Source organism: Canis lupus, chromosome 9, assembly GCF_048164855.1.
Source record: "Canis lupus baileyi chromosome 9, mCanLup2.hap1, whole genome shotgun sequence".
NCBI lineage: Eukaryota > Metazoa > Chordata > Mammalia > Carnivora > Canidae > Canis > Canis lupus.
Genome location: NC_132846.1, coordinates 16,002,473 through 16,016,449, shown reverse-complemented (window position 1 = coordinate 16,016,449; position 13,977 = coordinate 16,002,473). Strand labels below are relative to the sequence as shown.

The window sequence follows — 13,977 nt, the reverse complement described above, 5'->3', positions numbered from 1 at the left end:
CACTGGGATCCATCTTAGAAACCAGCTATCACAGTAGAATAGAAAATATCAGAGAGCAAAACAAGAATCCTTAGCAAGAAATGTGCATATTGCAACAACCACTGCAGCCAACTACCATCATTGGTCTGAAAGATAGTGGAGCACATGTGATAAATACACACAATAGCTAAGAAAGAGTCATTCAATCTTTTGTCTGTTAGCATCGGTCTTGATTTCTGTGATCTGATGTTCAATCTGATCACCTTAATGTGAGAATTACTGTTGAATGTTCCCAGTTTAATTTTATATTAACAGAATTCACAGTTGGTTATGAGAACTAAGAAAGCATTTTTTCTGCTGTTAGCAAAAAAGTATTAGGATTTTCAAGACTTTTAAATGTTTCATTACAGACTTCCAGTAAGCTTTCTAGAAGGGATATTAGGAAATGTGAGATTTCTCTAGTATAATCATTGTAACACTATGGCAAAACTGGTACAAATTTTTCTTTAAAAGGATGGTTTTATTATTAGAAGAAAACAATTATAAAGTAAAAAATAAAAATTCCAGAGCTGTATTCAAGTTCAAGTGCTGGATCTGGAGATTTAAAAAGTAATAATATTAAGGGGAGTCTGGGTGGCTCAGTTGCTTGAGCATGGGACTCTTAATTTCAGCTCAGGTCATGATTCTGGGGTCCTGGGATAGAGGCTTCAAGTCAGGTTCTATGCTCTGTATGGAGTCTGAGATTCTCTCTCCTTCTGCCCCTCCCCCCACTCACATGCATGCACTCTAAAATAAATCTCTAAAAAGAATAATATTCACTGCAATAATAAGTAATCTTAGACTTTATTAAACTACTTCATTAAAAAAAAAGATTTCTATTTTTAAAGTAATCTCTACATGCAATGTGGGGCTCAAATTTATAACACCAACATTGAGTCATGTGTTCCACCAACTGAGCCAGCTAAGTACCTCTAAACTACTTTATGGGTTTGTTTTTGTTTTTGTTTTTTTTAAGATTTATTTCTTTGACAAAAGCAAGTACAAGCAAGGGGAGCAGCAGAGGGAGAGGGAGAAGCAGACTCTCCAACTAGCAGGGAGCCAAACATGCAGCTAGTTCCCAGAACCCCAGGATCATGACCTGAGCTGAAGGCAGATGCCTAACCAACTGAACCACCTAGGCACCCCTAAACTGCTTTATTTTTACAAAGAAACACTTATATGGAACACCTAGTAATAAATGTTTTCTTTAAATATTATTTTAACAAATCTACAAAATCCAAATAAACATCTCAATTTCTAATAATATATGTACACTTTTTAACACCCTCAAACTTAACAATTCATTTAGAAACGATTCAAAGTACCAAAGAAGGAAAAAATAGACACAGTTACCTGCCTGTGATGATTAATTTTATGCACCAAAGGGTGCCCAGATTAAACATCATTCCTGAGTGTATATGTGATAGTTTCCAGATGAGATTTGCATTTGAACTGGTGAACTCAGAAAAGTAGTTTGAACTCCTCAATGTGGGTGGGCATCATGCAATCCATTGAGGGCATAAATAGAACAAAATGCAGGGGGAAAGGGATTTGCCCCTTTTTACTTCCTGCCTCTTAAGTTGGAACAGTCTTCCCCTGCCTTTGGAATAGTCTTTATGCCATCTGTCCCCGTTTCTCAGGGCCTTTGGATTTAGCCTGTGCCTGAGACAGGGACTATCGGAACAAGCCGTAAGTGAAAAACTATGTACCTGGAGCGCTTTCTGTTGCCTGTCACCATCAAACCTTCGTCTCACAGAGAACAACCAGGATGCAGCGCCATATGCAAAGAGAACTTAAGAGACCTGGCTCCAAAAAAACACCAATGAGCTGCCTGAGTTGCCTGCCAATATCAACCAATCAGGATAGGTCCTTCTAATCAATCAAGGCCAAGCCCTTCCAACCAATCAAAATGAGGCCCTACCAACCAATCAGGACGAAGTACTTTTTTCTCTTTCCCTCATTAGCATATTGGACTGGAATGGGATAAAGGCAGAGTCTTACTGATGTTGCCGCAGGCTGTGTAAAGTACTTTAAATTGGTATTGTGTCTCCGTTTAGCTGGAGCCGGAGCCCTGCATGTCCTCTTGCCTTTAGGGCCCAGTAGGTAGTTTCTATTATTTGGGGCCCAAGGACCCACCTCTGGTGACAGGATTCCACCATTAGTTTTCTTGGATCTCCAGTTTGCAGATGGTTGGACTTCTCAGCTTCTGTAATGAAGTGAGCTAGCTCCTTATAATAAATCTTTTCCAACATAAATCCTATTGGTTCTCTTTCTCTGGAGAACCTTGACAGTTGTAGCAAAATATGTGCAAAAGAGAAAATCATTCATAGTGCTCCCCCCCCCAAAAATAAAATACTCTTCTAGAATTGTGGAATATTGTGTGTTCAATTATTTATATAAATCAACCAAAAGATTTAAACTATACCTTTACTTTTATAAAATTTCATTATATCTTACAGTATTGCAATAAATTTAGAAACTTATTAGTCTTTTAGATGTCTACTGTAGATTTTGTTCATAGCAACACAAACATCATACATAGAACTTGAAAATTAAGATTCAGAATAATTCATCAGTAAATTATTAGTAAACTAAAATTACTATATCCTGGATGAAATGTCAGAGTAATAATATCCTTAAAATATAAGGGAGAGGAGTGCCTGGGTAGCTCAGTCTGGTAATCCTCGTCTGACTCTTGATTTCGGCTCAGGGTCCTGAGATTCAGCCCCAGGTGCCATCACCATCAAGTAGGGAGGGATTGGGGGTGGGGAGCTCCGCATCAGGCTCATAGAGCCTGCTTAAGATTCTCTCTCCCTCCGTCTCCCCCTGGCCCCCACACAAGCCCTTTTGTGCTGTTTCTAAAAAAAAAAAAAAAAAAAAAAAAAAAAGTAAAATAGTGTAGTAGTCCTCATCATATCCCTTTAACGTTCAGGTACAGTATTAGCAAAACTCATACAGATCATGGCAGGACAGTAGGCTGCTGTAAACTGAACCTAGTGATAGCCCCAGTCACAGCTGCTGTGCTGTGATTTTGATGTGTGCTATGTTTAATGGAACAGACTGACAGACTCTGGCATGTGGCATGTAGCCATTAATCTGGCAAAGGTAGTCTTTTATATCCTTATCAGGAAAAAAAAGATCAGAAGCAATTCAACACTCACTTGTACCAGACATTACACATTCATGGTCTTGTCCCAAGATTGTATTGGCTGACTTAATTCTCCTGCTCTCCATTTCAATATAGGTCAAAAGAATTTTCATTGCTTGGACATTACACAGAATACTATGCTGGTCAGTTATATTGGGGCATTTTATTAATCAATTCAGATGATTGGGGTGGGGGGCAAGTACTCTAAATGTTCTGATCAGGAATATGTGCATTAGAAAGTGGAAGATGACCATGAAGTGACTGGAGGAACTGCCCCATTAATAAAGTTACCATACTAAGTGAGACTGGATTAAAGGGTCACCCTGAGGTGTACTATCTAAGATAAAGAACACCTTACTGAATCTTGCATCTCCTATTAAGAAAGGCACAATGAATAGTAGCCATGTTCAGATTTTGGAGACCACGTACACATTTGAGAATACAACCATTGCTCAGATGACTCCAAATGCTGTCAGTTAAGAGGAAGGGAGGGGTCTGCGGCAGTCTTAGTCTGTGCTACAAACAGCCCTGGCATATAGGTTACAATCCAGCAAATACTGTGTGCTTAAAGTGTTTGTGGTAGACAAGGATGCTTTGCAGTCTCTGGCAAGTCTCAAATAACTTGCCTGACTATTCTGGAATAACAGCAGAAATTTATATATCATTTGAAATGCAGATTCTGACTTGCTATTGGGCCTTAGTAGAGACTGAGCACCTGACCATGGGACAGTAAGTGACTATGTGACCAGAGCTATTCAACAGGAATTGCATACAGTATAAGTAAGTTGGGGCAGGGGAGACAGAAAGGACTAAGCAGATACAGAGGGCACAGATAAATAACACAAACATGTTGCCCACTTGCCTGCCTCTGTTGTACCAACACCTCTCTCAGCTCACATGTGTGGCCTAGTAGATGTTCCTTAGAGGAAGAAAAAAATTGAAGCCTGGTTCATAGATAACATGGTTGAGTATGTTGGTGCAAACCCAAAATCCACCTGGAAATAATTTTTTAGAACCATTTTATTGTAAAATAAAATGTGAAGACATAAAAATCATATAAAACAAATGTATAACCCAAGAAATTATCATAAGGCAAACATCACCCTAGTCAAGAAGTAGATCTTGCCAGCAGCTCTAGAAGCTGCTTCGATGTGTTCCATCCTAGTTACAACCCTTCTTCTCACATAAATAACCACCATCTGGCTTTTATAACAATCAATTCCTTGCTTTGTAAAAATAGTTTTGTCACCCAAAAATGCATCCCATCACACTATCAGTTGGTCTTGGCTGGTTTAAAAAAAATTATAACATCTTTTAAGTATCTCCTCCTCTGTAAGTTTTTCTATCCCTTTCATTTCACTTGTAGAGTTTCCCACAGACTGGACTTTGCTGATTGCATGTTCTTAATAAAACTCAAGATTTTCTTCTGTCCTCTGAATTTCTGTAAATTGTCAGTTGGATCCAGAGACTGGATCAGACTCTAGTTCAGAACCATAAGAGGCATATAATTCTGATTATCTATTTTATGAACTTAAAAGTCAATGATTTTTTGTGCGTATAGCCATTTATTAGAAATCGCCAAATGGTGATATGCAAATTCTATCATTTTGTTTGTTGGATTACCTTTATATTAACATGCTCGTCTACTCTTTTATCACCAAGTTGTGCAATTCATATAAGAAAGCAGGATAGATGTTGGATTCCTTTCCTTTATCCATCAGTTTTCAAGATAAGGAATTGTTTCTTTGTCATTTCCAAAAATTACACACTCACATATAATCATTATGAAATCTGCAATTTAAATATTTTGATGGGGGCAGCTCGGGTGGCTCAGCGGTTTAGCGCCGCCTTCAGCCCACGGTGTGACCCTGGAGACCAGGGATCGAGTCCTATGTCAGGCTCCCTGCATGGAGCCTGCTTCTCCCTCTGCCTGTGTTGTGTCTCTGCCTCTCTCTCTCTCTGTGTCTCTCATGAATAAATAAATAAAATCTTTTTTAAAATGTAAAAAAATAAATATCTTGATGGGCTTCAATCTATTGTAATAATTGTCATTATTGAACTCCAATTGTCCCACCTTTGACTACTAGGATCCCTTTAAAGCTGGATCCTGAAAAAAAAAACAAAAACAAAAACAAAAGCTGGATCCTGAATCATTTGACATTCTAGTAGTATTTGATAGTTTTCTTTCTATCTGGTAATATAGGACATTCTTGGCTAGTTTTGTTCATTTCTTGCTCAAATCTTAGATTTGACCATTTTTTTAAGAAGCTCTGGTTTCAAAAAAAGAAGCTCTGGTTTCTTTTAATGAAAATTAAAATAAGAATTATAGATTGTACCACAATCTGGGCACAAAGGATGCTTATTGTTGCTGGGTTGATCACTGCTTTTAGGTCTGTTCAGCAGACAGAATTAAGAAACCTATGTAAAATATTTGTTGCATCCAGATTGAGAGTTCCAGTTGCAACTCAAGATTTATGTAGCCTCTTTTCTATTATCTTTGTATCTCTTTTCCATATGAAAATTCTGGTTCTCAAGAACATATAGGTTGATAAAATTAATATCTCATAAGTACTCACTTATTTTATCTCAATACACACACAGTCTCAATACTAATATTACCACCAATATGGTTACTGAAAACATTTTAAAAATTCACTCACTCTTCTATTCTTAAGATAGTTATACTCCATTTACTTTGTCAGACTATTACATACTACACTTTCTCCCTCTTACCCAGTGGTGTGCTAGAACCAGCTAATACCAGCTCATACCGGTCAATTACTAAAGATTTAGGAACTTTGCAAGTTGGTTTTTAATATTAAGTTATATAAACTTAACCACTACATATATTAAAGTAAAGGTAGAAAATATCAAAACTCATCAGTTCCTAATTACTTTGCTACATGCTACGACTAGCTAGGCTTTTCAGATTATTTACATGTGTTATATCTGCATGGTGGAAACTCTATATTACCATTTGTAATGGTAAGTATTGCACAAGGCTTCTCAACTCTGCATTCAGTGATAGCACATTGGTTGCCTGAAATCAGCCATAGTGGGAATATTCACACCACAGAAATTGGTAAATGATACAAATTAGGACTTGATTTGTTTTTTATGATTGTCCAGACTTTAAAAAGTGATGCAAAAAAAAGTTAATAATGCAAATTAAACTTAGAAGGATATAGTGTTTGTAGCCATTTTGAATAGCACCCCAAAAATGAGGAACTATTTGAAAACTATTACCCAATTCATCAAAGAGGTCACTTGCTGTCATTGATAAATGAGTGAACTTCTCTTATGCATCTTCATTGTTTCACATTTGTCTTACTTATTAACAGAAACAAAAATAGCAACCAACATTCATGTTAAAAGGAATTTCATTCAGGGCGCCTGAGTGGCTGAGTGGGTAGAGTGTCCAACTCCTGATTTCATGATCAAGACTCTTGATTTCATCATTTCAAGTCATGATGTCAGAGTTGTGGGATTGTCCTCCCTACTCTGTGGGAGTCTGCTTGAGATTCTTTCTGTCCCTCACCCTTTACCCCTCCTCCTACTCATGCTCACTCACTCAATAAATAAATAAATAAAATCTTTCTTAAAAAAGGAATCTAATTCATCAGTGACATGAGTGACTTCTTTGCTGAATCAGATCAGAATCATGCATTTATTCAAGTCGGATTTTTGTGACACAATTATTGGTGAGATAATTTTAAAAACTGGTAGTAGACTTTCTAAGAAATAGCATCTCACACTGAAGTTGTAGATATACGCTGAAAAATGAAGTGTTTTAATTTGAAGTTTATGTTAACCATATATTTCATCTTCATCAGTCATTATTTTGATGTCTGTCTAGTCATTTTTGATTGTGTGAAGATCATTCTCTTGTAGATTCCATAGGAAGGACTCACTGGAATAATGCTCCCTGAGTTCTTATTTGTTGGCAACAATTTGTGCCCTTTATCTCTGAAGTTAGTCTTACTGAATATAAAATTCTTGGCTCACACTTTATTTCCTTAAATATCTTCAATATGCTAATTCATTTTCTCCTGGGATGAAGCATTTTGTCAAAAAAACCCAGGGATACCCTAATTTTCTTGTAAGTTACATGCTCTTTTTTCCTAGATAGTTCCCCAATTTGTTCCTTTTCCTTTAAGTTCAGTAATCTTACTAGAATGTGTCTTGTCACTGGTCCTTCTGATTCAATATCCTCAGTTATGCTTTCAGTGTGAAACTCAAATCTTTTTTATTTCAGGAAAATTTTCTTAATTAGGGTATTTAGTATTTGTTCTGTTTCTTTGCTTTGGCTTTCTTTTTCAAGGGTGCCATAATCCATATAACCAATCTTCTTTGTCCATCCAAGTATTTGTTACCTCCTCATCTGCTTGAATCTCTTCAATCCCATACTTAATTGATTTTTTGTTTTTTAATTTTCCTCTTTTCACTTTCTGTTTCTTTTAAAGGGAATATGTGATGGGTTTATTCACTCTTGTGTTCCTTCTTGTTTAGTCTTCACTTTTGAAATGATTTTTTAAAAATTTTTTTGTCCTTTGCCGAGTTCTGATGCCTCCTTTCTGAGTTTTTCTAATTATGATATATAGTAGATACCCCTTAGCTGTACAGAATCTGTTCCAAGATCCCCAGTGGATGCCTGAAACCACAGACTGTACCATCATATCTATATATTATATTCTTTCCTATACAAACATACCTATGATAAAGTTTAATTTACAGTTAGGTACAATAAGAGATTAACAGCAATAACTAATAATGAAAAAAATTATAACAATATACTCTAATGAAAGTTGTGTGAACGTGGTTTCTGTCTCTCAAAATATTGTATACTCTCCATTCTTATAATGACATGAGATGATAAAATGTCTGCATGATGAGATGAAGTTAGGTGAATGATGTAGGCATTATGATGCAGTGTTAGGAGACTGCTGACCTTCTGATGATATGCCAGAAGGAGGATCATCTGTTTCCCCATCGCAGGTGACTATGGGTAACTGAAACCACAGACCATGAAACCGTGAATAAGGGAAAACTAATGTATTTTATTTTTTCATGTCTTGTAACATTTTCTTAATATCTTTTAGTTATTTTTAAATAGTAGATCATAGTTATTTTGGTTTTTTGTTTTTAAATATGGACTGCTTTGTGAATGTGCATGTCAGCCTTGTGTAGGAGCCATGCTAATTTTCTCCGTATGTCATTCCAATTTTAGTGTATGTGCTGCCTGAGTGAGCACAGTAGATCATTATTTTTATCTGTATTGTGGGCATGTCTTTCTAGCAGAGGAACATTAGTCTACTTCTTTTTCTCTATTATAATAATTTTGTTTGAGATTTGACTTTCATACTTTTTATTTTTATATAAAAATGGTTTTCCTGGGCATCTATACTAAGCAAAGTACAGGAAACGTTCTTTAACATCACAGAGTTCCCTCTTTAATTATTTTTGTATGGTGCTCAATAATAAGGTAGCTTGTTTTCTGAGCTTTTCTTGGTTTCACTGCCAAGAAACCATACCCCACTTTAGTGCCATACCCCACTTCAGTCTGACCCTTCCCTTTTCTTCATCTCTGCTGTCTCTATCCTGCTCAATTTTAATTCCATTTCTTCTTGGAAGTGATTTGTCTATCCTTGGCTTTTTGTTCTTCCACATTTATTTCCAAAACAAGTTTATCAGTTTCCTTGAAAAATTCTGTTAGAATTTATTTTTTCCTATATTTAAGTATTTAAAAATTAAATGTAGCTCAGGATGTCTGGCTGGGTCAGTTGGAGGAGCATCCAACTCTTGATCATAGGATCCTGAGTTCAAGCCCCACATTGGTGTAGAGCCCATTTGAAAAAAAAGAGAATTATATATATGTTTCATACATTGTAAGGGTAAATACTGTTTCAAGATATTTTTGTTTTATATGCATGTGCTGTACATGTGTGTATACACACACATGAATATATCAAGACGTGTATCTCTGTCAAAAAGTATGAAAACCACTGCCTGTAAGGCTACTTCAGCACTGATCCCCCCCTTGGGCTTCCTCTTTTCATTTGGTGTTCATTTTTTTATTGACTAAACTAGACTTTTTAAAACCACATGCTTGGGATCCCTGGGTGGCGCAGCGGTTTGGCGCCTGCCTTTGGCCCAGGGCGCGATCCTGGAGACCCGGGATCGAATCCCACATCAGGCTCCCGGTGCATGGAGCCTGCTTCTCCCTCGGCCTATGTCTCTGCCTCTCTCTCTCTCTCTGTCTCTCTCTGTGACTATCATAAATAAATAAAAATAAAAAAAAAAAATAAAACCACATGCTTTTATTTCTAGGCCCTATACAGATCTCTAGGGGAGAACTGCTGGTAGTGATGATGGAGTTTGAAAGGGGCTGGGAGAAAAAATGCACAGAGTTTCCTACCTCCCTTAAATCTCACCCCATAGGACCAGCTCTTACACATCTGCTCATGCAGTCATTTGGGAACTGCAGCTGGTTTTTTAGCCTTCTCATCCCCTGCCAGACAGTCTAGGGGTTTGTAAAATTAGACAAGAAAACATAGAGAATAAAGAAATATTAGAAATATCTTCACTCTTAGGAAATCAGTTTGAAGGCAAATAGTCCATATTCCTCAGCCAAGGTGTTGGAATTCTGACAGATAAACCTCAAAGTGCCCTCTGCTGGCAGCCAGTATTAACCACCACTAATCAAGAATTATGAGCTACTGCAGATTTCACTGGTCCATATTTGCAAGAAGGTGATCACACATAGGGAGTTATATTTATATTCACTATTGTTTTCTCCAACTAACAAAATGGAATTCAAGCACTATTTAACTTATAAGTTAAAATAGCTCTAAATTATACAAGGTCTACAGTTTTGTTCTGTTTTGTTTCTACAAGTTTTCAATTATTAAAAACAAATCTAAACACTATTTGAAGAAGAAATAGACTAGTCATTTATCATTGTTGAGAACTGTTATATTAAAAATAATTGGGAAAAAAATAAAATAAAAATAAAAATAATTGGGACATTTTTATTATGAACAAGGTGTATTTCTGGAATAAATATATGCTGCATGTCTATGCTTCTAACTTTACATTTTTCCCTGGTCAAAACCAACAAACTCATAACTAATCCTCTTTCAGTCATTATGTGAAGTTTCTAACGGCCTAAAAGAGATTAAAAAAGAATAAAGATAAATTCTTGGATTTATAAAATTAAATTTACATTTACTGTGGTTAATAATTTATTACTATAGTACAGTCTTAAAAAATAAAGTTAAATTAAATGGAAGAATGAAATAATGTCTTGAAAATTCAAATAATCCATTTTAGTAATTTCTAAACTGGTACTTATGTATTAGCATAATTGTAGGAAGATATTTAAAATATCAACATCACTTATCTTGCTCACCAAAATTAACTATTTTGTATATTTACACACTAATGTATACAGTACTTGCTTAACTTTCTTCTAAAAGGATCATAGAAATTTTATGGTTCCTAATTTTCAAAGCTCTAATAATCTCATGCCTATGTACTGAGATCATTAAAACTTCACAATAACTTTGGGTATAACTCAATATACCAGTGACAGGGTTTACCTTCAAGAAAAGAGACTATGAAACAATCTAGTTTTAGATCTTTATATAAAAGATCAATAAAGTCATTTTCCAATATGAATTAATATTTATTAATTAGCTCTTTGTAAATTTTCTGTATTATCAGTTAGGCCATTCCTGATTAATAAGTCTAGAGAGTCTATTGATTATAAGTAGATCTTGGGTAAAAACACAACCATACAAAATTCTATTTTAAGAATGTTGAGGATAAAATCGGGAATGTGTGGAGCAAATGCTTAACCACAGGGTTATAAATTTAATAGACAAATAGAAGCTATCTATTTAATGCCACATCCCTTCAGAGGACTTTGAACTGTATTAAAAGTTGTAGTTTCCTTTTGTTTAATTATATACTTTGTTTCTATAGTAACTCTAAAGCGTATAATCCATTGCAATGTTCCTAAGCCTTTTACATGGTGACTTCTTTTCAGTGGGTAAACAGTAATAACAATATAATCCTTGTTTAGAACTTCATCTTATTCCTGAAGATCCCTTAATTAGTACGCAATAGAATTAAATGCAACTTCAGTCTCACTATACGATTTTGAATAATTAGAAGAAAAAATACAAATTCTAAACTAAGTGCCTAAGTTTTCTAGGAATTTACTGCCACCTTCAGGTTTTAATCAAAATGCATTAATACTATAGCTTTTACATTTCTAGGAGAGTCCTTGGTTAATGCAGTAGAAATATTAACATTAGTTTCTGGTTCTGAAGCAAAGTGCTAACTTAGATTGCAGTACAAATGTCTTTCATGAGATGTGCTTTCATTTGGTCTTATCTTTTATGATTCTTCTACAACATGTAATTGAAAATCAAAGCCTACAGTTTATCAGTCATTATAACTGTAATTATACACGGGGAGCTCCTAGAAGACTATCCAAAATATACTTCAGGATCTTTTGAAATCTAATGAAAAACCCTTCAACAAAAAAACTGACTTAAAAGTTCCATGTGTCAATGTCCTCCAGCCAAAGACCACCCTGAACTTACCTGTTTAAACAAGCTGGGCCTCCTGCTCACTGCAGTGAGAGAACATAGACCCCAGAAACTGTGGGTGGCTGAGAAAGAAGGTATTTCAAAAAGGACTTACAGGATTCTATTAGGAGATTTTTGGTAAGGCTCAAGGAAGTGTCCGGAAGTGGGGGCAATTTTGTGATTGGATATCTTGGTTAATCTTATTTATAAAACAGGAGGAATAAAGCAAGGCCAAAGATAATAATTGATAAAGAAGCAGCAGTCAGGGATCCCTGGGTGGTGCAGCGGTTTAGTGCCTGCCTTTGGCAGAGGGCGCGATCCTGGAGACCCGGGATCGAATCCCACGTCAGGCTCCCAGTGCATGGAGCCTGCTTCTCCCTCTGCCTATGTCTCTGCCTCTCTCTCTATGTGCCTATCATAAATAAATAAAAATTAAAAAATAAAGTATATTCAGAAGAAGCAGTCAGTCATGTTAGGGGGAGGTTTCATATTTTTGCAGACTGACCTTGTTTCTATCTATACTTAGACAAGCCTGTGAGGGGGAGAAGGGCTTGTTTTTGTCTCACTTCATCACAGTCGCAGAGTGGCCTAGTTTGATGTTGGTGCTTTATAAGGTTGTTTATGTTCAACAGGACAATTCCAAGGCCTAGCAGTGAGTGCCAAGCATTTCCTAGCTTTTGCTTTCTCACATCTACATTTGCAACTCTACCAATATCCCCATTATTTTTATTCCTTGAATTTGTGGTGAAATTACAAGTTTATTATAATTTTTAAGATAAAAATCAGAATATGAAGCCCTAGTGATTGTGATAAGTGTTGCAAGGGTCAGAAACACAGCTCACAAAAAAAAAGGTGGGGGGGAATTCATTAGAAGACTCATGTAACATAAGAAAGATCATGGTACACATGGACTGTGGGTCAGCTGGAAGCAGGAAGGTAAAAGCCAAGAAACTACCTGTCTGTCTTCCATCTCTTCAGCTCCCTGTTGTCTTTCTACACAGGGCAGGAAATGTAATTGTCTGTAGTCCTCAAACTTCGTTGTCTTCTCAGGTACAATATGGAAGGAAGACTGCTTCTGTTTCCACAGTTACAGCTTGAAAAATCCAGCAATGGGTTCTAACCGGGCCAGCCTGAGTTACATGCCTGCCTGGTCTCAACAACTGTGACTGAGACTGGCAGACCATAAGAGAAATGGATGCTCCTGTTGGGAGCCACATGGTTCAGGGAAAAGCCTTTCTTAGAAAAAGTGGAACTACAGTGCCCTGCAGGCAAAAGAATTGAGGCCCAGGAGAGAATTAAAAAAAAAAAAAAAAAAGAAGAAGAAGAAGAAGAAGGAAAAATCAGTTCTGGGTTTTAGAAACATAACATTTGCTATAAAGAAAAAGGGCAAGAAGCAAGGAGACCAATTAGGCCATCACAATCATCCCAGTAAACTATACTAAAAGCTTGAATTAGAGCAGCATCTGGGGCATGAGACAAAAGAGGGTGATTTCAGAAAATGTTTGAGTTAAAATCTATAGGACTTGATAATTAGATAGGGGCAGCTAAAATATATAAATAGCCATTATATAGGATTTATCACGTAACAGCCACTGTTTTAAGCACATGGCATATATTAATTCACTGAATCCTCATCACAACCCTATGAAACATTAAGTATTATTTTCATTTTCAGATGAGGACATTATGAGGCACACAAAGGTTAAGAAATTGCCCACGGAATATAAATAATAGTGAAAGGGAATATAAGGGAAGGGAGAAGAAATGTGTGGGAAATATCAGAAAGGGAGACAGAACGTAAAGACTGCTAACTCTGGGAAACGAACTAGGGGTGGTAGAAGGGGAGGAGGGCGGGGGGTGGGAGTGAATGGGTGACGGGCACTGGGGGTTATTCTGTATGTTAGTAAATTGAACACCAATAAAAAATAAATTAAAAAAAAAAAAAAGAAATTGCCCACGGCCAAATTACTGGTGAGTGGCAGAGTTCACATACACTTAGTCTTGTTCTGAAGCCCATGAGTGTAGTCAGCTGCCATAGCTTCCCCAAGGCCTGAATGTGGGTAGATGGCAGCATGAATCAAGAGCAGGAACAGAGGAGGAATACAAGCAGGGTTGGGGGAAGGGATGTGAAGAAGAAATAGTACTTGGTTTTGTATGTGTTAAGTTCAAAAAGTGTGACAACCAGATGAGAATGCCCAGCGGGTTACTTGTCGTACA

General features: G+C 36.5%; 1 protein-coding gene and 1 non-coding gene across 3 annotated transcripts in view; both read right to left on the bottom strand.

Moving 5' to 3' along the window:
- Positions 1 to 13,977, bottom strand: part of BRMS1L (BRMS1 like transcriptional repressor) — a 70,018-nt gene that overhangs the window by 20,288 nt on the left and 35,753 nt on the right. The window lies entirely within an intron of this gene.
- On the bottom strand, positions 8,309 to 8,417 carry LOC140640697 (U6 spliceosomal RNA). Its single transcript, XR_012037341.1, has one exon. It is a non-coding gene; the product is annotated as a U6 spliceosomal RNA (small nuclear RNA).